Source organism: Notamacropus eugenii, chromosome 3 (genome assembly GCF_028372415.1).
Source record: "Notamacropus eugenii isolate mMacEug1 chromosome 3, mMacEug1.pri_v2, whole genome shotgun sequence".
Taxonomy (NCBI): domain Eukaryota; kingdom Metazoa; phylum Chordata; class Mammalia; order Diprotodontia; family Macropodidae; genus Notamacropus; species Notamacropus eugenii.
In genome coordinates, this window is record NC_092874.1 from 304,715,800 (window position 1) to 304,739,469 (window position 23,670).

Here is a 23,670-nt window from a genome sequence, read left to right on the forward strand (position 1 = left end):
CTAGCACACTGGCATATCCAGAGCCCACCCGTGTCTCCTTCACTGCAATTAGTAGCTCTAAATATGGACATACAGATGGGCAGAAGCCAAGAAGGGCTGGGGGAGGGGAACAGAGGTGTGCATACCCCTCCACTCCTGGGAGGACCTGTGAACATTGTGGGTTGGGGGGGTGACACAGATGGGCCCCAAACAAGGACTTAGCGAGGCTCTCCCAGAACATGTGAGTGAGCAGACCCAGGGTGGCTGGGAGTGTGTTTGTGTGTGAGGGTGGGCTGAGGGAGGGGGCAGAGGCATCTCCGGCATTCCACCCAACAGCCAGCAGGCCCAAGCACGTGGCTTTAGGAATTCTGGCCCCTTTTCTTCTTGTAATTTTAATTCCTTTAAAAATGTTTTCCTAAATTTCTGAGACTCAGAGGATTCCTGGCGAGGCTTTGTCAGAGTTGGAGGACCTGGGTTCGAATCCCAGCTCTGCCCCCGTCCTACCTATGTGATCTTGGGCCAGGACCTTTCTCTCCTGAGTCCCTCATTCTGTGAAAAGGTAGTCATAAGAGGATGCCCATCAATTGGGGAATGGCTGAATAAATTATGGTATATGAATGTAATGGAGTACTATTGCGCCATAAGAAGTGATGAACAAGAAGACTTCAGAGAGGCCTGGAAGGACTTATATGATCTGATGCTGAGTGAAAGGAGCAGAACCAGGAGAACTTTGTGCACAGCAACGACCACAGCGTGCGAGAGTTTTTTCTGGTAGACTTGGAATTTCGTAATAACGCAAGAACTTATTTAAAAAAAAAATCCCAGTGGTGGTTTTCTAAGGCAAAATGCCTTCCACACTCAGAGAAAGAAATATGGAAGTCAATCGCAGAATGTAGCAGATCATGTTCATGTATGTGTGTGTTTTTGTGTATCATGTTTTGATTTGTTATATGATTTCTTCCATTTATTTTAGTTCGACTACATAGTGAAAATGTACTCAATAGGAAAGTATATGTAGAACCTATACAGAATTGTATGCTGTCATGGGGAGGGAGTGGGGTAGTGAGGGGTAAGTGTGGGGGGGATAAAATCTTAATTTTATGGCAGTGATTGTAAAACACTAAAAAATAACAATAATAAAATATAATTTAAAAAAATAAAAAATAAAAAAAATGAAAAAAAAGAAAAGGTGGTCAGATTAGTTGGTCTCTGAGGCCTTACCAGCTCTATAACTATGCTAGTGTGACCATCTCTGGGCCTCAGTTTCCCCATCTGTAAAATGAGAGGTTGACTGGAGTTGGTGTCATCAGAGGTCCCTTTTAGTTCTATGTTCATGGTGCAATCATTTCACACCACTAAGACCACTGGCTCTTCTTTTGGTTCTTCAGCCAAGCAGAAACTCACTCATCCTCACCCTCAAGGGGAAACTCACTCTGGCCCTTTGATTCTGCTACCCCAGCCTCTTCCCAGGCCTCCCCATCTCCATGCTGGTAGATCATCCCAGTCCAGCTCTGTCAGTCTGGGGGAGACTGAGGAAGGGCAGTCCCAGCCCCTCCCATCAGGGAAGTCTGAGGTGGGGCGAACCTTATAGACAGGCAGGGCTCAGGCTAGGTATGATAAGGAAGGTGGGGGATGGGACTGGGGGAGTCAGAGAAGGGAGCACTAGGGAGACATGGGGCAGTAAGAGAGGAGCTTCAGGGATAATTAAGAGATGGGGCAGAGAGAGATCTGGCGCTTGGTTTGGGTGGGGGGAGGGAGGGAGGGGGGGTGAATTTCTGTCTCCAGATCTGACACATTGGCTCCATTAAGTCCTCAGTCCTCACCTCCACCAAGGCGGGCATCCCAGATGAGCTGAGGAGACTGGGGCCATCCCGGAATCTAGGCAAGCGAATGACAGATTCATTCAGAGGAAGGAGGGAAGCTAGGAGTCCTGGGCACCTTGGGATGGGAGGTGCCCAGGGACCCCAGCCCCCAGAGGAGAGGTGGAGGAGGAAGGAGGATGGATCTTCATTCTGTTCTTGTCTCCTCTAACTCGTGTTCCCCGCCACTGGCAGGGGGACAAGGGTCCTCACACTCTGAGCAGCAACATCTGTTCACAGGATTTCTCTGGAAAGTATCTGCTGCTGCAAAACATCTGTGCTGAGAAAGTCAGGGTGGCAGAGGGTGAGCGAAGCCATTGCTCCTCCTCAGCCTGGCACTCAAGGCCCTGCTCTGGTCTCTCCAGGGCTCCTCTTCATCCCTGCCCACACTCCTCTCCTGAACTGGGAAGACCCTCCTCCAAGCTCTTTCCCCCACTCCTGCCTCCTCTAGGAAGCCCACCTTGCTTTCTTCAGCTCACCTTCCATGTCAATGGGGAGTGATGGCCAGGTGCCTTGGTCTGGGAAGTCACCAGTGGGGTGAGTGGAGCCACGGAGCAGTCACTTGGCATGCCTCCTCCCCAAGGAAGGATAGGGCCAAGTTGATGACACTTCCCAGTGGGGTGAGTGTGGGGACGCCAGTGGCAGCAGAGCCCAAAGTCACAGTAGGCGCTTACTAAGCTTGAGTTGGATTGAAAGGATTTGACACCCACAGAGACACATGCATCAATCCACATTTATTAGGTACCTATTATGTACTTAGATCACACAACACAAATGTGGGGAGTCCCCCAGACCTTGGCAGAGAAGACCCCCTGCCTGCCCTCCACGTCCATACCTGTGATCAGGGGCCAGTACCACCAGGGTAATGGCCTCTCTGGAGGCCATTATCCGGCAAGAACATGTCTGCTTGTGGTGGCTAGGACATGTTTTCCTATGTTCTTCTGACCAAAGACTGGTCTTGGGTATTTGGACCCTCCAAGGGAGATCGCAGGACATCCTTCCTCAGGTCTATTTGCTGCTGAAGTCAGGTTGGGGAAGATTGTGTGACTGGCAGGGGCTCAGGATGGTCAAGCCCCAGCAGTCCTGTTTGTCCTGCCTTTCTTCCCTTTCTGGGGCTGGGCAGTTGGGGTGGGGACACTCCTGCCTGTCTGGGGAGATAGGTGCCCCTAACTGTTTGCCCTCTGCCTGCACTCTCACCATTAAAGTTTCCCTCCAGGGTTAGCTGAGGCCATCTGCCCTGGTGGGGAGGGGTCACGCATTCAGGCCCTCATTCCTTCTTGGGGGCAGCAAGCAAAGCTGAGAAACTGAGTGGGGCGGGGGAGGGTGGACCAAGGAGAAAGAGTCCAGACCTCTGAAAGTACAACTTGAGCCCCAAACTGCAACCCAAGCAAGCAGATCAAAGAAAACCGCAAGTCAGCTGTTTCAAAGCAGTACAGACTGCCTGGGAAGGTAGTGAGTTCTCTGTGATAGGAAGGGTTCAAGCAGAGACTCTTTGTGGAAAACACTGAAGAGAGGGTGCCTGTTTGAAGGAGACTGAACGAGATATCTTCTGAGGGCCTGAGAGAAGCTGCTGTGGACTTCAGAGGAAAGAGTAGTGGGCAGGGTTCTGGCCAGACTTTATTAGCCATGTCTCTGGGCCTCTGTCTCCTCTGCCCTCGGCCTTCTCTCTTCCAGTGCTGAGGTTTGGTAACACTCTTCCCCCCACACCCCCATGCCTGGGACAAGCCCTTTTTTCTCCTTGGACCTCAGTTTCCTCCTTGATTAAATGGGGAGAGGGCTGGATTTGAAGGCTGAGGACTTGTGTTCAAATTTAGCCTCAGGATGTCCCAGAGGGCAGGACCTATTAATTCACTGTCTCTGTATCCCCTGGTGCCTGGCACACAGTAGGTGCTCAGTAAATGCTTCATGGGAATGAGTAGACCATATGAAATCCCAGCCAATGAGGCAGTTTCCTTTGGAGAAGGGATAGATGGGTCTATGGGGTGACCACACTGGTGAGGGATCAGGGTAGACAGGGTGACATCCAGGCCAGGACTGTTGAGAGTAAGGAAGTAGGAGGCCAGGGCTGGTCTGGGGAGGGGGAGCTGGAGGGACCTGAGGTCTGGGTGGAATGGAGGATGGGGGCATAGGGAAGGTCTTGAGGGGTGGGGGACAAGCTGCAGGCTCCAGGTCTCTGTCTGCTCCATTTGGAATCCCAGGACCTGAGTTCAAATCTCATGCCTCTCCATTACTAGCCTGTGATCTGAACATCCTCAGCTGTAAACAGAGGATGAGGACACCAGCCCCTCTCCGGGCCTTAGTTTCTCTGTTTTACAGGAGGGGCCCAGTGTGAGGCCCCTTCTGGGCTTCCTGTCGCTGCCTCCTGGCCCCAGCCTGGCGTGGTCCCCCACAGCTGGCCCTCGGCCCCCTGTCATTGTTCTTTTCCCAATGGGGTTGGGGCTTTCCTGTTTATCTCTGGACGCTGAGGTCACCACAGCAGCAGCAGCAGAGGGGAATGGACATCCCCAGGTGCTGGGGCCCAGCCTGCCCTGACAGAGTCGGGCCAGACTAGAGCCCAGAAAATGCCATTGCTGGCTCTGGGGCATTCCTGAGGGGAGGGCTGACCGGGGAGGAGGGCAGGCGGACAATGAGGCTGTTTTAGCAGGCACGCGCTGGGCCCCGAAGGCCGGTGGCCGGCCTTTCCTGTCCACAGTCATTCTTCCCTTCCAAGGCAGGAAGAGTCGGCGGGCCTGAGGGCAGAGCGGGGCTCCATCCCATGCCAGCTGCTGGAGATCAACACATGAGATCATCCCCTGATGGCTGAGGGAGGAAGGGAGAGAGGGAGGGATCTGGGCAGTCAGCAAGAGCCCCAGCCAGTCAGGCCTCTGCAGTTCACAGCTTTACGGCCCCAGGGCCCGTCCTCAAGAGAAACAAACTCTTCCATCTGTCATTCGAGGCCCCCAATCTTGCTCCCACCTGCCCCCCAGATTGTCCCATTACTGCCCTTCATATGGGCTCTATTAGACTATAAGCTCCTTGGGGGCTTATAATCCTCTGAATTCTCTGTCTAGAACTCTCTTTTGTGAAGGCCCTTCCCTGCTGTCCCACTGATCTGTGGTCTTGTTCCCCCTCAATGGAATGTAAGGTCCTTGAAGGCAGGGACTGTCTCATTTTTGTCCTCAGATCCAGTGCCTAACACACAGTAGGTGTTTAATGGATACTTGTTGAATAAAATTGGGCTGGGAGTGCCCTAATCTTGCTTTACTTCTTGAGCACATCCCTTTCCATTGCTAGACCTCAGTTTACCCATCTGTACAATGAGAGGGCAGCTAGGTGGCTCAATGGATAGAGCCCTGGGCCTGGAATCAGGAAGACCTGAGTTCATATCCAGATACTAGCTTTGTGACCATGGTTGACTCAGTTTCCTATTCTGTGCCTTGATGCTCCCCCCTGTGCCAATCCCCTGTGGCACCCACTGTCCCTCCTCCAGGATGCCAGGTCTCCCTGCTTTCCTCCTTAGGGGCTGGGGTGGAGCCCCAGGGTTCTGAGAGGAGAAACCTGTTCAAGACTGATCCCTGGGAATGTGTCACACCCCCCAGAGGGCATAGCTTCACAGGAGATGAGGCCTTAACCCAGAGAAGGTTAAGGATCAAGAATGATGGTGGGAGTTCAGGACCTGAGGAGTCAATGGGGGAAGGGGAGTAGGGGAGGAGAGCAAAGGAGGCAGGACTGTGCTATGTGTGGCCAGCCCTTCGTGGTTGGCTGGATTCATGGGCCAGGGATGGGCTGAGGAGACTGGGGGCGGGGGGGATGGTGGCACAATAGCCTCCTTGTAGGGATCCAGTCTCCTCTGTGGGCATGTGGGAGCCCAGGAAACTCCTCGCCCCCCAAAGCCAAGCATTCTTGGAATGCTCCAGGGTGCAGGATGCAGACCCGAGCTTTGGGGCTGCCTGGGCCATGGCGGCTTCCTCTGTTCCTGAACCCCAGCCCAGTCCCCTGAGCTCCTCCTGCCTCTCCCTGGGTTCAGAGATCCTCCATACCTCCCCTGCTCCCCGTACTGACAAGGGCCTGGTCCTAATTCGTCCCCATATCTCCAGCCTTCAACACAGAGAACTGAGTGCACACAGAAGGGGCTTCATCCAAGCTAATTGGAAGGAATGGGCCTGGCACAAAGTAGGCACTTATTCAATGTTTGTTGAACTGAATCACCCTGGGAGTCTGAGGACCTGGGTTTTAGTCCTGACTCTGCCAAGCAAATATCTTTCAACCTCCAGACCTCAGTTTATCCATCTGTGTGATCAGTGTATAGACTGGGTGTGGGAGTGTGGGAGGATCTTCATGTACTTCTGAAGTGGAAGGAAGAAAGTAGAGGTTGGGAAGCTCCCCCATTGTCCTAGGTTAGGTGTGGCCTAGGGAGATGGGGGGTCCCAAAGTGCCCAGTAAGATCTTGGCTTTAGAAGGGGCCCTGGAGATCATGGCACCCAACCCCCCATTCTACAGCCCCAGAGACTGAGGTCTAGGGAGGAGATCCCTTGTCAGGATTGTCCTGTTAGAGGTGGGTCAGAGTGTGGGGCAGGGTACTCTGTCCCTTTCCTGGCCTCCCTCCCTCCTGATTTCTCTCCTCCAGGTATGTGACATTCCTCATTCCATGATACAAAACCCCAGGAAAGTTTTCCCTTTTAACAGGCCTGTTCCTACTCAACTCTTGGGGCAGTATGGGAAGAGCATCAGGAAGATCTTCCACTCGCAAAAGTTCCTCCCTTCTGGCCTGCCCCAGTACCTGAAATCCAGCTGCCAATGACCCTCCTACCCAGCATTGCCAATGGGAGAGATTACATATTCAGGGGTTATTACTAATGTAAATTCCTCCACTTAGGCACAAATAATCAGTGGCCCAAGAACTAGTTGGAGGAGGTATGGCTATGACTAGACAACAGTTCATCTGAAAAGATCAGAAAGTTTTTGTGGACCACAAGTTTAACATACATTAACAGTGGGATGTGGGAGTCCCCAAACCCAATGTGATCTCAGACTGCATGAAGGGGATATAGTGTCCAAAACCAGGGGACCTCTCATCCTCCTGTCCTCCGACCTGGTGGGGACAGCCTTTAAGTCCTGGCTCAAGGTCTGGCTGGATCCTGGGATGTGACTTGAGAATGTGCTCCATGAATCTCCCCTGGGGGGCGTTGGGCCGCTCTAGTTGGCTCAGGGCAGACCTGGGAGCTGTCATCAAGTCTGGCTCAGGGACAAAGGCATCTCTTTTTTCTGTTTGGTCCCAGAGAGAAGAGGCAGGAGTGATAGATATGGGGAAGAACTTGTGAACTCCCGCAGATGAGCTGTCCCCAAATGGGCTGGGCCACCTCAGAGAGAGGTAATAAGGTCCCCAACACTGGGGGACTTCGGGCGTGACTGGAAGGGCACTAGTCAGGAATGCCTGAGATGCAATTCCTGCACTGATGTTGGGAGAAGGTTCCAGGATCCTGGCTTAGTTTCTCAGGCTCCCCTGGGAGGGTGTGTGTGAAGGACATGTGAGGGATCAGAATGACAGAGAGGTGTAGGGCCTACAAGGTTGGGCAGTGGCTTCAGCTTCCTCTGTGGAACCTTTCTGGAAGTGCCTCTGCCTGGCCCAGGTGAGCTGGGTGCGGGCCAAGCGGAAGGACAGAGATAAACCCCCCATTCTTCTGTGACTCTGGGAGGCCCAGCCCCCTCCCCGGTGCCTTGCACACCCAGCTTCTCAGGCAGTCGGGAGCAGGCTCCATAGCTGCTGCCAGAGACCCGTGCATTGTTCCTAGCACCCTTCTGGGCCTCTGCTATTAATAGCTCTATTGGAAAACTGAGGCTTCTATAAATAGGCCCCCCCACCCCCTTTGTCCCCAGTCGGGTCTTTATACATGCACCATTAACCCAGGGACAGGACAGAACAGCCGGGGAATTATTCTTCTCTCCAAAGGAAAAGAAAGAGGAAAGGCGATGAGTAAATTCATTCATTCCGGTCCTGGGCCGAGGCCAGGCCGCCCAGGCAGATGTGCACAGCAGCATCTCTAGCCTCTGACTTCTCCCGGCATCCTATTGGTTGAGGTCAGGTTTCCCAAAATAGTTCTTGGACCAGGGCTGGGACCGGTCCTTCTCCCTTCAATGGAACTGGCCCAGCAGACGTTGGAGAAGGAGACATAGCCCGGGCTAAGTCAGAGGGTGGGGACCGATCTTTGTTCTGGAAGAGTGGACTCCGAGCTCTCTAAGAAACCCAGAGTCTCCTCACCCCTGTTGCAGCCTCTCTGCCTCTGTTCTGACCTGCTCCCCCTCCACCCCATCCCCCTGCCCCCCTGGCAGAGTTACTGAGCCTTTGCTGCCCTGGCTTGGTCCCTCTGCAGCTCATATACCTTCAGGGGCTCCCCATGACTCCCTGGGCTTCATGGTCTCTTTGAGGGGAGCTCTCCCTCCTTTGTTGTGGATCACAAGCCCTCCCTCTTCTAAGCCCTCTGTCAGCTCCTGGGTAACAGGGACAACTTCGCCTTGTTTGACTGCTATAAGTCCTTGGAAGGTTTCTCCCTCCAATTCTTGGTTATAAGGCATTTTTTTTTCTTTTTGAGGCAATTGGAGTTAATGGACTTGACCAGGATCACACAGCTAGTGTTTGAGGCCAGATTTGAACTCAGGTCCTCCTGACTTCAGACCCAGTGCTCTATCTGCTGCACCATCCAGGTGCACATCTTGTTAGCCCACTGAAGTGCCCCTGTCCTTGGTTCTGCTGTTGTCCTCTGCAATTCTGGTTCAGTCAACAATCAATCAATCCACAAGCATTTGTGTGTGCCTACTATGTTCTGACACTTCCATTAGGTGCTGGGAACACAAGACCAAGGATGAAGAAGTCCTCCTCTCACCAAGCTCGCATTCTACCAGGGAGATAACTAGAATAAATGTAAGTGACCCTCAAATCTCAAGGTAGGGCCTGGGAAGGAGGCCATGAATTCAGCTTCGTGTTCGGTCTGTATCTTAAAGAAAGGGCTCCTGAGGGGAGGGGGAAGGAAGGGTGTTCTAGACATGGGCTATGAGCTGGGTAAAGGCAAGGGAGAAGGAATGGCTTGTGTGAGGAGAGAAGAGAAGCTCCAGCATGTCGTTTATTTAAGAGGCAGTAGTAGTGACTACATTTGGTTGAATAGGGAGCGATCCAGATAGATCTTTGCTCAAGGAGAATTACTTTGGCAACCTTGTGGGAATGGAGCGGGGAGACACTGGAGGCAGGGAGGTCAGTTAGGAGGCCATTCACGTAATCTAGGTGAGAGGTGGTGAGAGCCCAGACCCAGGTGGCAGCTGTGAGTGGGAAACAAGAGGTCCGGAGTGAGAGACATGGTGATAGAAAAGACGGGATTTGGTAACTGCTGATATGGGGTGAGGGAGAGTGAAGAGCTGAGCTTAACACCAAAGTTACAAAGCTGGGAGACTGGATTCTTCCAAGATACTGGTGCCCCATTGGCATTAATTAATTGGCATTAAAACAAGATGGTGGCATGGAGTCATTGGGACTCCAGAAAAGTATCATTTTCCCAAGATGATCCAATCTGCTCTCTTCCTCCTTTTTGGTTCTGGGCCTGGCATCTCCTCTGTCCATCTAACTGTATGCCCTGGTCTGGGGATCATTGGTGTTCTGCATCCATGTGTTTACCCATGTGAATGATCAGGCTAGTCTTTTCCAAGTGGCCTAGTCTCTCACAAGGGATCCCTGGATCTCTGTGCAGACTTTAGTGGCATCTGTGATCTGGACCACCTGTGTGACCTCTTCCATTGGGACTCTGCCTTAGATGTCTTCAGCGTCCATGCCGAATGCTGGTTGGAGCCAAGGTGTTTTAGGTTTCCCTAGATAACAAGGACTGAGAAGTCATGGGTCAAGAAGAGGTGGTGTTGACACAGTGGTCTCAGCGGTTGCCTTTGTCCAATTAGTCCTATTAGTGCTTGGGACACTTCTTGATGGACACCAAGGCTGGGCGTTGCTCCACTATGATCAAGCCCTTCTTTTTATAATCAACAGACAAGAAGCAAAGAATCCTAGATCTTGACCCTTCCCAATCATTGCCTCCAGGGAGAAAATGCAAACTCCTGCTCTCATACGTTCTGTGCCTGGCCACTTGGCTCTCCTTCAATGACCCTGCTCACATTCTCTCCTCCAGTCAGGGGGGTCTTACTACTGAGTCCTCCCCCTCACTCATTCCCCTCTGCTTCTCCAAACCTACCACTCTTTTCACATCTCTCCTCTTCCAGAAAGCCTTCTTGGGCTGCAGAACGCATGGGCCCCTTCAGTCCCCAGAATCCTCCCCTGTGCTCACACCCCGTCCTGTTGTTCTGTTTCTGGAGAGTGAGGAAGAGATGCTCTCTGTGTTCCTTGTCTGGGAAGCCCCTGAGGGCAGGGACCAGGCCTTTCATTCCAATTCTGAGCCCCTGGAAGCCAGAACCTTGATGCCTTCAGACTCCAGTGCTGATCTCTCAGTTTCCTGGCAGAGGTATCCTCTGGGACAAAAACTACAGTTAGGAGGTCAAGGATGGACTTCAGAGTTCTCCTGGAGAACCTGTATAGCCAAGGGAGCTGGAGGGAGTAGGGGAGAAGAGTTCAAGGACAAAGGGAGTCTTAAAGGCAGAAGACCTGGGTCTGAATTCTAATTCTACTACTAATTCTCTGGGTCTCAGTTTTCCCACCTGTAGAACTGTCATATAGTAGAAGTAGCACTGAATTGGGAGTCAGCGGGACTAGATTCAAATACTGATTGTATTATTTACTAGCTGTGTGCCTTTGAGAAAGAATGTGACCCTCTCTGGGCCCCACCTTCCTCCTTTAAAATGAAAGGGTTGGCCTTGCCTGACTAGGAGGTTCTGTCCAGCCCTGATCCTGTGATCTTGACTTGTTCTGAGGCTCTAATGACAGAATGGAGAGGATAAGTCTTTGGAAGCCGTTACTGGCCATACCCAGGAGGATGGGGGAGAGGGGATTGTTATTGGGATCACATTGTTATTATATCCAAAAAAGGAAAGAAAAACGATGTTTATGGAAATCGCTCCCGCCGTTGCTGTACCTGGAACAGGCGTCCAGGATTTCCTGAGCAGCCCACAAAGTGGTCTTTGTTTGAAAGGAGAGGAAACAAACATTTCGAGTAGCTATCAGACAGGAACAGCGGCTGGAACATCGAAAAGGGCTCTACTGTTGAAAAAGCAGCCAAGATCCTGAGGGTCCTCCAAGTGGGGGACTGAAATGTCCAAGGATGTGGACAGCTGCTCCAGCCACTGCACCTTTGCCTCACAAAGTCTCATTTGGACTAGGAGCAGTGAGGCATCCCATCCCATGCTCATCTAGGGCTTAGGAAGCTTCAGGAATGATTAACTAGAACCAGAGAGGGGCTCAGATGCCATCTAACTGAGACAAATGAAAAAACTGAGGCCCAGGGAGGCTTACGCAGGGTCACACAACTAATGAGCGTCTGAAGTAGAATCTGAACCCAGACCTTGGTCTCCTAAAGGAGGGAATAAGGACAGAGATGATTATTCCCATTTTACAGATGGGGAAGGCTACATAGCCATTGAGAACCTTCTCTGCCCCAAGTCACTCCCCGTCTCTGGGCCTCAGTTTCCTCACCTGTAAAATGGGGTTGGATGAGTTGACCTCTCAGCTCCTTCTCAGGTTTCAAACCTAGGTGAGTGACCAGGCACTGTGTGATCAGTGGGAGGTGGTATCTCATCTGTCCACTAAAGGTCTGCTTTGTTTTTCCCCCCAGACACAGGACGGTCTTGATTTTGTACCATGGAAAATACAGAAAGCACGTAAAGGATTCATAGTGACCCATAATTGGAATTTTCTGTCTCTGTCTCTGTGAGTTTTATTTTTACATTACAAACATTTCCAGATTACCCTCACTCTGTTAGGTTTCATAACAACGGGAAACAATTAAGCAGAAATAACAATAGTGACCTCATCTGAAAGTTCAGGCAACATTCCACATCTGTAACTTGGCCTGCTGTCTCTATTTTTTTAAAAAATTAATTAATAGAAATCATTTTATATCCCCCACCACTGTGCACTGCAAAAAAAAAAAAAAAAAAAAAAGGAAGAAGAAGAAGAAGCAAATACCTTGGAGTAAATATGTATAGTCAAGCACAGTTCCTCTTATCGGCTGCCTTCAAAGCACGCACGTGTCTCACTGCATACCCTGAAGCCATCTATCGCCCCTCTGAGGGGGCTCCCCCATCTCATCAGTCATCCTCTGAAATTGCGAATGGTCCCTGCAGTAGCTACAGGTCTCCCAGCCTCTAAGTGGTTTGTTTTTATGATGCGATTGTTTTCATATGGATTGTTCTCCTGGTTCTGCTTCTTTATCAGTTTACAAAAGTTCTCAGAAGTGTTTATTTTGGTCATATGGATGTGGGCCCTGCTCGCTTCATTCTGCATCAGTTCATAGAAGTCTTCCTATGTTTCTCTGAAACCATCTTTTAGCTCATTTTTTACAATACAATTCATCCTATTCAGATACCATGATTTATTCAACCACTCCTCAGTTGTTGGGCATCCTCTTGGCTTTCAGTATTTGTCACCACAAGAAGAGGTGCTATAAGTACATTTGTGACTAAAGGACTTTTTTCTTTGATCTCTCTGGGTATAGGCCTGGCGTGTGTGTGTGTGTGTGTGTGTGTGTGTGTGTGTGTGTGTGTGTGTGTGTGTGTGTTAAATGGTATGAACTGTTTGTAACTTTCTGCATTTCATTCCAAATTGCTTTCAGAATAGTTGTACCCACTCACAGGTTCACCAACAGGGCATCAATGTGCCTGTTTTTCTACTGCCTTACCCAACATTTATCATTTTCCATTTCTTGTTGTTTTTGCCAACCTGTTGGGTGTGTGAGGTGAACTCCCAGAATTGATTTAATTAGCCTCTCTTTCATTTGTCGTGATTTGGAACATTTTTTTCATATGGCTATTTATAGCCTGGGTTTCTTCTCTCGAAAATTGCCTGTTTATATTCTTAGACACTGTTTATCAATTGGGGAATAGTTCTTATTCTTATAAATTTGAAACAGTTTCTTAGGTGTCTTTGAAAAGAGACCTTTATGGGGGAAACCTAATTGAAAAGGCTCCTCCCACCCCCCAGTTAATTTTTTCCTTTCAAATTTTTACTTTATTGGATTTGTTTGTGCAAAACCTTTTAGATTTTATCTAATCAAAATTATCCATTTCATCTTCTTTCGTCCTCCTGTTTGGTTATGAGCTTTTCCTCTGTCCGTAGAGTAGACAGATCATTTCTTCCATGTTTCTCTGCTTTGTTTATGATGTAACCTCTTACCTCATCTCTCCATTTGGAGCTTATCTCAGTATACTTTGTGAGATGTTGGTCAGCATCTAATTTCTTCCATATCTCAGTTTTCCCAGTAGTTTTTGTCAAATGCTAAGTCCTTATCCTAGTAGCTGTGGAGTCTTTGGGCTTATTGAATCCCAAGGTAGTAGATATATTTGCTTCTGTACGTCTTAATACCAAATCTATTCCCCAATCAATCTCTCTATTTTTGACGGCACCAAAGTGTTTTTGAGAATTCCTGCTTGAAGACACGACCATGCGAAGCCCCCTTCATTTCCATTTCTTCTTGTGATTTCTCTTGAAATTATTTTGTACGTTTTTTACATATTTCATTAAATATTTCCAAGTTACATCAAAATTTCTTTAACATTCATTTAAAAAATTTTGAGCTCCAAGTTATCTTTCTCCCTCTTCCTCCCTTGACAAAGATATCGATTATACATGTCAAGTCATACAAAACATATTTCCATATTAGCCATATTGCAGATCTCTTGAGTTTCTTAACCTTTCCTCTCCATGAGTTTGGTCATGACTTTTTCTAGGAGTTTGGACAAGTAAAATAATTTAGGGAACATTGTCATTTTTCCTATACTGGCTCTGCCTACCCATGAGCAATGAGTATTTCTGCGGTTATTTAGATTTGTCTTTATTTCCATAAAGGAACGATTGGTAGTTGTTTTCATATAGTTCTTGCGTGGGTCTTGGTAGGTAGACTTCCAAGTCTACCCGAATTATCAGGCCCTAATTACCCCTGCTTGGATAATGCAAGACCCTCAAATTATCCCATCCCCCTCTTTCCTTCCCCCTTCATAAACTAACTGGGATAGCTTTCTTCTTTGTAGATACACTGACCAACCAATCAATAAACATCTATTTAATGCTACTATGTTCCAGATATGGAGCTCGACAGTAGAGACACAAAGACAAAGGTGGCCAAGCCCCTGCCTTCAAGAATTCACTTTCTTTTGGGAAGAAAACTTGTGCATATATAGGTACAGACAAAATAAATACAAAGTAATAGGCGGGAGTTGGGGGTGAATCAGGAAAGGCCTCCTGTAGTTGGCAGCACTTGAGTTGATATTTGAAAGAAATGAGTGTTTCTAGAACTGAGGAAGGAGTGTATTCCAAGCATGGGGCGCAGGTTTGGCAAAGGCCTGGAGATGGGAGATGGAGAGGAACAGCCAGGCTGAAGCAGAGATGTGTGTACTAACCATAGAAAGGCAGGTGGGGGCCACATGATGACGAGCTTTAAAAGGTGCGTCTGAGGAGCTGTCTCCACTCCTGGGATCACCAGGTCAGACCTGTGTTTTCAGAAGTCACAGAAGGCACTGTCACCCTGAACAACCTTCAGCGACCCTCTTATTGCCTACCACGTCAAGGTCAAAGCCCTGTGCCTCCATTTAGAGCTCTCCCAGCCTTGCCCAATGGGACCCTCTGTGTTTCAGATGGCAGAGAACTCCTCTGTCTCCTGGACACATCCCATACTTATTTCTGTAAACCCTGAAGCACAAAAGAAGGGCTTGTCTGAGGGCACATAGTCTGTCGTCTGAAGAGACACTGAACTGGATTGAAGGAGGGCCAGGGTTATTTTTCAGTCATGTTTGACTCTTTGTGACTTTATCTGGTGTTTTCTTGGCAAAGATATTCAGTGGTTTTCTGTTCTCTTCTCCAGCTCATTTTACAGATGAGGAAACTGAGGCAAATAGGGCTAAGTGACTCGCCCAGGATCACACAGATAGGAAGTGTCTGAGGACAGATTCAAACTCAGGAAGATGAGTCTTCCTCACTCCAGACTTGGCATTCTATCCACTGCAGCAGCTATTTGTTCAAGAACCCCAGGGTCCTACCCAGTGTCATCATAGGAAGGGAAGAGTGTGGAGCAGGCTGGGAAAGGGATGGAGAGAAACCTCAGGTCGCCTTGGGCAGGCAAGGCGAGCTGGGAGAAGGCTGGAGGTCTGCAGGCTAAGTGACCTTCCCAGGGTGGTGACTCCAGACCCCCTGTTGGGAGGTCTCAGCCAGGCCAGGGCCTCATTTGCCCTGAAAGAGCAGAAGTGGCCGTGAGCTGGCCCAGGCTTCAAGTTTACAATAAGAAAGAATCCTCATACCCAGGAAAACGTACTGCTGAGCAAAACAAGCTCGTTTCCCATTGGGGCGTCCTTCACTCAGGCATTTATGGTCTCTCCTCTCCACACCCCCTTCTTCCCTTCACTATCCTCTGCTTCCCTCCCCCAGGCACAGGAAGCAGGGAGACATGCAGATTAAAACAGACCCCTGCCCCAGTCCAGGCATCTCAGGCTCTGGTAAATGAAGGCTTTCAGCCTGGACTTATGCATTTTCCCCATAATGTGCCCAACTGGGCTCTGCACGGTGGGAAGGCAAAGGAGCAGCCTCAGATGATGCCCTCAAGGGGCTCCCAGTCTGGGGGGGGGGCAGAAAAGGAGAAGCCCCAGGCTCCTCCCCCTTAGGGGACTCTGCGTCTAGGGGAGCAGAATTACGGTTCTGAGTGGATACAGATCTTTTGGGAAGGCTACCTGGGCATTTGTGAGGGAGGGGTGGTGCCACCAATGCTCCACCAACATGGCGGTACACGCAGATGCCCTCTCCATTTCCCATTTCCACACCTTTGAGTGATCAGTCTCTTGACACCTGCAATGCTGTTCCCCCTCCCTTGTTCTCTTTACTTCAGTGTCCTCCAGGACTCAGCTCAGCCTTCACCTTGTGCAGGAGGCCTCCTCTGCCCCCCAGGCCCAGCTGCTAGCTCCTCTCCCTGAGATTGCCCCTAATTTGTCCTCAAACCACTCTTGTAGTTACCTCCTTATTTACTTGTTGTTCCCCCGCCCACACTGAGGACTGGGATTGTCTTTTCCCTTTCTTTGTAGCACATAGTACCTGGTACATAGTAGGTTGCTTCCTAAGTACCGGGAGGCTGCATGGTTGGATTCTTTTCCACCTAGGGTCCACACTTTGGGAGGGATGAAGATAGCACTGGAAGAGTAGCCCCAGGTATGGCTGAGCCTCGGCTCTGGTTGGGGGCTCTGGGAGAGGAAAGCCCCTGCACAGCCCCAGCCTGCTCCAGGGCAGAGGATAAGAGAAAAGTCACTCCTCTGACTAACTCAGGGACAGGGAGCTCTGGGCAGCAGGGGCCTGCTCCAGTGACTCTCCAGGGACATCATGACATTCTGTCTGCTGCTTGAGAAGCCCGAGGAGGGAGAAGGGAGAGGAGGGAAAGGGGCAGGAGAAAGATAGAGAAGGGTGGAGGGAAGGGATGGGAGGCCGAGAGGGACTGACTGACTGACTGACTGCTTCCCTGTTCTGCTAGCCTCAGACACATTCACACTCTCACAAAGAGAAGCTCATTTGAAATCTGTTTTTCCTGTTTGCCCCCAAGAAATGCATTCTTTGTGCTCCTGGTCTGAACAGAGACTCTCACTTTTAATCCATCAGCATCTGGTGCTGAATCTTAGGCCCCTGAAGGGACTGTCCCATTCCCAGGCTCCTGTCCCTCCAGAGGAGGATCAGTCCCAGGTACTGTCCCATCCTGACCTCAGGGAATTTCTAATCTGAAGAAGACAGAAGAGAAACATATTTTTTCCCCTCCCTCCTTTCCTCCCTTCCTTCCTTCCTTCCTTCCCTCCTTCCTTCCTTCCTTCCTTCTTTCTTCCCTCCTTCCTTCTTTCTACCCTCCCTCTCTTCCTATCATGGCCTCATCAAGTCATTCCAGACCAACCTCATTCCCTTCTTTTTCCAGTGTTCATTACCCTTTAGTGCAGAGGAATGTTCCAGGCTTCATTTGGTCAAAACCTCCCTCAAAGGGTCCTCTGGGACAAAATGGAGAGATGTGGGCTGCCATTGATAGGAGATGGACCTGGAGCTCAGAGTCAGTATGACAGAAGTTATCCAGAGGATGTCCTGGGGGGTCTGTGACCCTGACCTATTTAACAGTCTTGTCAATGACTCGGATGTCATAACTGGCCTGTCAGATTTACAGTTGACACCGGACTGTGAGGGCAGTTCCTGGCCTCTGACTGAGGGTGTCTGGTCAGGCTTCCCAGAAGAGGTGACCCCTGAGTTGGGTCTGGGAGTAAAGTCTGGAGATGGGGGAGGAGGGACACCCAGGAAAGGCAGGGCAGGAGCACCACCATCTCCTGGATGCCTGTGGGCAAGTCGTGGGACTGTGAACAAGGAGACAGAGTGGGCGTGAGCCCCTGTATCTGAACATGGCTGCCTTCACGTGCCAATCCAGCGTGGGTGGGCAGCCTCTTCTTGACAGCCCTGGGAGCTCCTGGGCACCAGTCCTGGAGCACCAACTGTTTCTGAACAGGAGGAGACTGGCTGATGGTTCAGGAATCTCTCTGTTCTCTGTCTCTGGGTGTCTCTGTTTCTCTCTCTGGCTCTCTGTGTCTCTCGGCTTTTCTGTCAATATGTCTCAGTATCTCTCTGCCTATCTCTGGGTCTATCTTTGTGTCTATCTGGCTCTCCCTGCCCATCTTTTTCACTAGGCTGCTCTCTATGTCACTCGGTGTTTCCTCATCTCTCTCTGACTTGGTACTGGCTCTCTCTGGCTTCAGTGAAGCAGATGTGGCCTATGAGCATCCCCTGAACCATCTCCTTCTGAGAACAGCTGGGCCTTTGGGTACTGTGGGCAGGGTGGGTGAGGGAGAGTCTCCACCTAGTCCCTCTTCTGGCCCTCAGGGGTCCTTGGGGGTTTCCTGGAGAGTCCTGGGCTCTCACTCCAAGCTAGTTTCATAAACCAGCTGACCTCTGGTAAGGCTCCAGGCTTTTCCTGTTGCCCTCTTCTCTGCAGCAAATCCTGGTGGTACATAATGGCTGAGCTTTTACCTTGGAAGAGGCAGAAAGCTAGCTGTTCATCTATTTGGCCTGTGCTTCTAGAGCCCAGGACCCTGGGGAGGAGGATTCCCGAAGAAGGGCTTGGAATCTAGTTCCCACTCAGCCTGAATCAACACAGGGCAAATTTCCCAGATCGGCTTGTTCTGGAGAAGAACTTCCTTACGGGATGATGGTCTGGTCCTGCCCACCCCAGTCTGGCTCATCAGCTGATCAGTCTAGCTGGGATCAGACTGATGGAGGTGTGACTGGCTCTGGGCCTGGGCCTTTCAGAGGCCACTTTAACTTACTCCTGTCAAAGATGGGCTGATCTATTGCCAAGGCAGAGCCTGCTCTGACAGCTGGCAGGGACTAGGTGCCATGAAGTTTTCAGAGCCAATCAATCAGATAATTAATTAACAAGCATTTATTAAGAACCTACAACAAAAATCCCTATTGTTAGGAAACTTACATTCAAATGGGGGACATTAACAAGAAGGTAGGTATTACTGTTGGTTCTTCCTTTTCAAAGATGACCAGTGACATTGTGGGGTGACCGCTTGATTTTCACTGGAATTGGATCTAAGTGAGGCAGAGTTGGACAAAGTTGTCTGCCTCAATGTCTCTTACAGAGACTGAAGTCCAGTGGCAAGACAAAAGTCTGGAGGACCGGTGATGGCCCGGGGTACAGTGGGTGACCTTGGCATCTTCGATGTCTGACCAAGCTCTAAGTGCTCCACAGAGCACTTCAGCCACCATCATGGCTATTGGAACAAATTGTTCTCAACCTCCCATTCTGATGGGGGAAGTCTGCACATGATTGGGGTAGACACCCTCCTAATTCACCAAAGGTTTTGAGGCCTGTTGGTTACCCTCAACCTGGTTTAACCTGTCTGCTAAGACAGTTTACTGGGGTGTGGCGTGTGCCACAGCTTGGAGCCACAAGGGAGAATAGGCTGAAAGGTGGATGAACAGCCCTGAGAAGGGATCAGTAAGCCCTCTGTGATACACACACACAAACACACACACACACACACGCACACACACACACACGTGTGTATGTATATATGTAGAGAGACAGAGAGGAAACATCAATATAAAGTCTACACTTTAGACTAGAATAATTACAAATATATGCAAAGTAGTGAAATACAAGGTCATTGGGGAACACCAGCAGTTGGGGGATCAGGAAAGGTGGTAGCACTTGAGCTTGAAAGAAGAGGAAGATGCTATGAGACAGAAGGAGGAAGGAAGGCATTTCAGCCCATAAGGGACAGTAGTGCAAAGGCATGGAGTTGGGAGGTGTATTCTGTGTGTGGAACAGAGAGGTCAATTTGACTGGATTGTCAACTGTAGGAAGGAAATATTGTTGATGAGGCTGGAAATGCAGGTTATGGTGAGGTTATGAAGGACTTTAAAAGCTAAATACAAGAGTTTGTAGTTTATACTGGGGGTAATGGAGAGCCACTGGGGTTAGTTGTCGTGTTCTTTGCTAAAAGGCAATCACTCTGGCCCCAGAGTGCAGGATGTGGGGAGTGGGAGAGGGAGGAGACACTTGGGGCAGAGAGACCAGTTAGGAGTCTGCTGCAGTAACGTAGATGGGGGATGATGAGGACCTGAACTGGAGCTGATCCAGTAGAGACACTGACTTGGATGTGAGAGACGTTGAAGAGGCAGATTTGGAGACAGACTGGATATGTAGGTGAGGAAGAGTGAGGGAGGAGAACTGAGACTGAGAGCCTGGGGAACTGAGAGAATGGTGGTACCCTCAGGAGGAATAAGGAAATTGGGAAGAGGAAAGGGGTCAGAGGAAATGGAGACGAGTTGTGTTTCTGGCATGTTGAGTTTGAGATAACTTGGAGACAACCTCCAATAAACAACTGGTGATGTGGGACTGAAGTTCAGGGAGAGACTGGGGCTGGATATATGCATCTGGGTGTCATCACCAGAAAGGTGGTAGTTAAATTCATGTGACTTAATGAGGTGAGGTAGAGGAGAGAGAGAGAGAGAGAGAGAGAGAGAGAGAGAGAGAGAGAGAAGCAGAAGGGAAAGGAGGGGAGGGGAAGGGAAGGGAAGGGAAGGGAGTGGAGGAAAGAGTTTTATATACATAAATACATTTATATATTAATAAATATAAATTTACCTATGATATAATCCTAGTCCCAAAGTTCATTGGTACGGTACTCTCTTCTCATTTGTGGAGATTAATGCCCCATGCCTGTATGAGGGGCAGACAGAACAGAGTTGTCAAGAGTAGGTTGAGAAGGAGAACCTTTTCAATTCTCTTGGAGTTGGAATTCTTATTGGGTTCTGCAGTTACTTCAGGCACTTTTGGCTTCCAACTTCAATAGAAAAGACGGACGATGTCAAGCTCACCTAAGGTTGCTGAGGAAAATATTCCATGAAGACATGAGAGGAGCTGGTGGTCTACATCAGGTCCCTGTTTCCAGCTTGCTATATTAGGGACAGAGGGGAGTTTCCCCTTGGGTGAGATCTAGGACTCTCTCTCTGTCTCTCTCTCTCTCTGTCTCTCTCTCTCTGTCTCTCTGTCTCTGTCTCTGTCTCTCTCTGTCTCTGTCTCTCTCTGTCTCTGTCTCTGTCTCTCTGTCTCTCTGTCTCTGTCTCTCTCTCTCTCTCTCTGTTCAGTTGAGTTACCTCTCTTCCGATGGGAGAGCTTCATTCTCATTGTTTGGGATACATTCTCCTACATACATCTTCTCTGATTTCTGTTTGCTATGGCATTAGATAAATAGACTTTGATCATATCTTTGAGTGTTCATTACAGATCTTATATTTGATGGGAGAGGAGTCAAGCCTTGGATATAAAGTTTTCAGCCCTTCTGTTCCTTTCCCAATGAAAAAGACGGCAATCAGAAGTTAAATTGAACCTGGAAATCACATCCCCTAACAAATGCTATTTAAGGGAGTGGATAGATACGCTATCCCAGTGTTCCATCTCCTCAAGAAGAGCAGAGAGGCTAATCTTCTGACCTCAACCTCTTGCTTCCCCTTCTGGGAGGAATTAAAATCTCCCTTGGAGAAGGTTTGGGGGAGACGAGGCGAAAGATGTCTGTTCTGCCTCCCTTTGAGCTGTACAATAACACCATCATGATATATGGGGGGGGCAGTCCTTGTTTCACACAAATGTGACAGGTTTTGTTGTCCTTTGTGCTCGAAGAGGACACAAAATATATTGTTTATATGTCTTGGATACTTGGGCATTATGGGAGAAATTTTGTGCAAATTTTTTCCCCAACCAACTGCCTCCTTTCTTAACCTGGGTGCATTAATTTTGTTTATGCAGAAGCTTTTAACTTTCATGTATTCAACATTATCTATTTTATCTTTTATAATTGCTTTTGTCCCTTGTTTAGTTAAAAATACATCTCCTACTGATAGCTGCAAAAAGCACACGATCCATTTCTCTTTTAATTTCTTTATGGTATAACCTTAATATTAAGGTCAGGTATTCATTTTGAATATATTGTGGAATATGGTGCAAGTGCTGGTCTAAGCCCAGTTTCTGCCAGACTGCTTTCCAGTTTTCCCAGAAGTTGTTTTGTTTAATTTTATCAAATGGGGTGATCTTTCCTCAGTAATTTCTTTTCCAATTTATTGAATACTAGACAAATGAGTTCCATTGTTCCTTATTCCCCCTTGTCTAGTCTGTTCCATTGATCCGTCTGTTTTTAAAACAAAACCAAATGATTTCAGTGACTGCAGAACTATAATATATATTTGTGTACATATATATGTTGTAGCTGATCTATATTACATAATTATATAATATAGTCTGAGGTCTGTCTTTGTCTCTGTGTGTTTTCATCATTTTCTTTGATATTTTAGATCTATTTTTTCAAATGGTTTGTTATTATTTCAGTTCTGCAAAGTATCCTTTTATGATTTTATTGGTATGGCATTAAAACTGAAAAATTAACGTTGATAGAAATGTCAAACTTCACTCTCCGTTGCTCAGTCTCTCCCCATCTTGCTAAGGTAAGTTTGCTGCCCCTTCCTAAGTCCTAGCATGTTACTGCTGCTGGAAGAGACATTAGGGGTCATTGGCTCTAATCCCTTCACTTCTACAGGTAAGGAAAATGAGGTCCTAATCTGTCTCTGAACTGAGGTGGGAAAGTGGCTTTCAGCACCCTCTCCTCTCCACCATCAACTCACTCCCCACCCCCATCCTATTCCCAGAATCCTCATCATATGCCACTCTTCTGGCACTGTTTATCACAGCCTTGTTCTCACCAGGCTGTTAACTAATCATACTAAGATGTTTGTTGTTCGGGCTTCATCCCCTCTTGCCTAGAAACCATCTGGAGATTCACCTCCTTTTGTTTCATAAAGGCACCAGAGAACAAGGTTAGGATTTCTTGGAGGGACTGGGGGAACTTGGCATACTCACACTGAGAAGAGAGGGAAACTTCTTCCACTATCTCCTGGTCGAGGTCAAAACCCCCTCCCCCTACACAGAGTGTGAATTTTTTGGGCAAGGGACAGGTGACCCCCCCCAAAGGGCAGAGTCTTTTGTGCAAGCATGTGCAGTGAGCTGAGATCTGAGGCATCCTAGGGTTGGCACCCTGTATCTATCCTGAACTTTGATGTTTAAAAGGAGGAGGCAGAGAGATATACAGATAGGCAAGCAGACAGACAGACAGACAGAGGCAGGCTAATTGTTGTTCAGTCCTGTCTGACTCTCTGTGACCGCCTGTGGAGTTTTCTTGGCAAAGATACTGCAGTGGTTTGCCATTTCCTTCTCCAGCTCATTTTACAGATGAGGAAATTGAGGCAGAATTAAGTGACTTGCCCAGGGTCACACAGCTGTTAAGTATCTAGTAAATGAGTGTGAGGCAAACAGAATCAGAAAGAGAGATCTGTTAATGAGCCTGGATGCTTTCACATTTACAGTCACTCGACAGGGAACCACATCCATTTTGGGGCACAGACAGCCTGATGAGAGAAGGTGGGGATGAGCTGCACTCTTTGTGTGGTTAGGATCTGGTTTGAGATTTCTAGCCCTAATCCCCCACCATCTAGTCCCATGCCTGACACATAGCAGGTGCTTAATAAAGGTTTACTGACTGTGTGTTGGAAAAGGGGGAGAAGAGTTGGCTTCGTGGGGCACCACCTTTTCTTTGACTATGAGTCATGCCAACAGTATAAGTCCTGAGGAGAAAGGGTGGGGCAGAGCTCCCCTAGCTGTCCAAGGGCTTGGAGACAAGTCTGTTCTGTTTGCAAAGTCTGCTAAGTAAAGTCCATGTTCTACTGTACTTGATATCATGTTATCCTGTGTGCTTGTAGGGGAGCTGAATGTCCTTTTGGGGAGATGCAAGTCAAAATCAAATGTTCACCTAGAGCTGAGTCTTGGAACTTTGCAAGAAATTGCTGAAGACTATATCGGGCTTGTATTTTCTGGGCTTTGGGGAGGGGAAGTCCAGGAATGGAGGGGGTAGAGTTGAAGAGATGTCATTGAGAGAGAGTCAGAACAGAAGCCAAACTTTCAGCCTTTAGACAGCGGAGCTGGGCGTCTTGGGGAAAAGTTACAACAGAGAGACCAATCTGGTCTCCAGATAAAGACTATTGCATCCTCAGGGTGTGCTCATGATAGCCACCATTTTTAGAGAGCCTGTTACCCTTTGCCAAAAACTCCCCTCACATCATCCCTCTCAGGGAGATCCTAGAGGGGTCATTATGCCC

The 23,670-nt window shown here is 48.9% G+C and overlaps 1 long non-coding RNA gene across 1 annotated transcript in view; it reads left to right on the forward strand.

Moving 5' to 3' along the window:
• Window positions 1-7,950: 7,950 nt before the first annotated feature.
• LOC140496574 (uncharacterized) overlaps window positions 7,951-23,670 on the forward strand; it is a 30,612-nt gene continuing 14,892 nt past the window's right edge. The window contains exon 1 of the long non-coding RNA XR_011964309.1: window positions 7,951-8,736. This is a non-coding gene — a long non-coding RNA (uncharacterized lncRNA). The remainder of the gene's footprint in view (window positions 8,737-23,670) is intronic.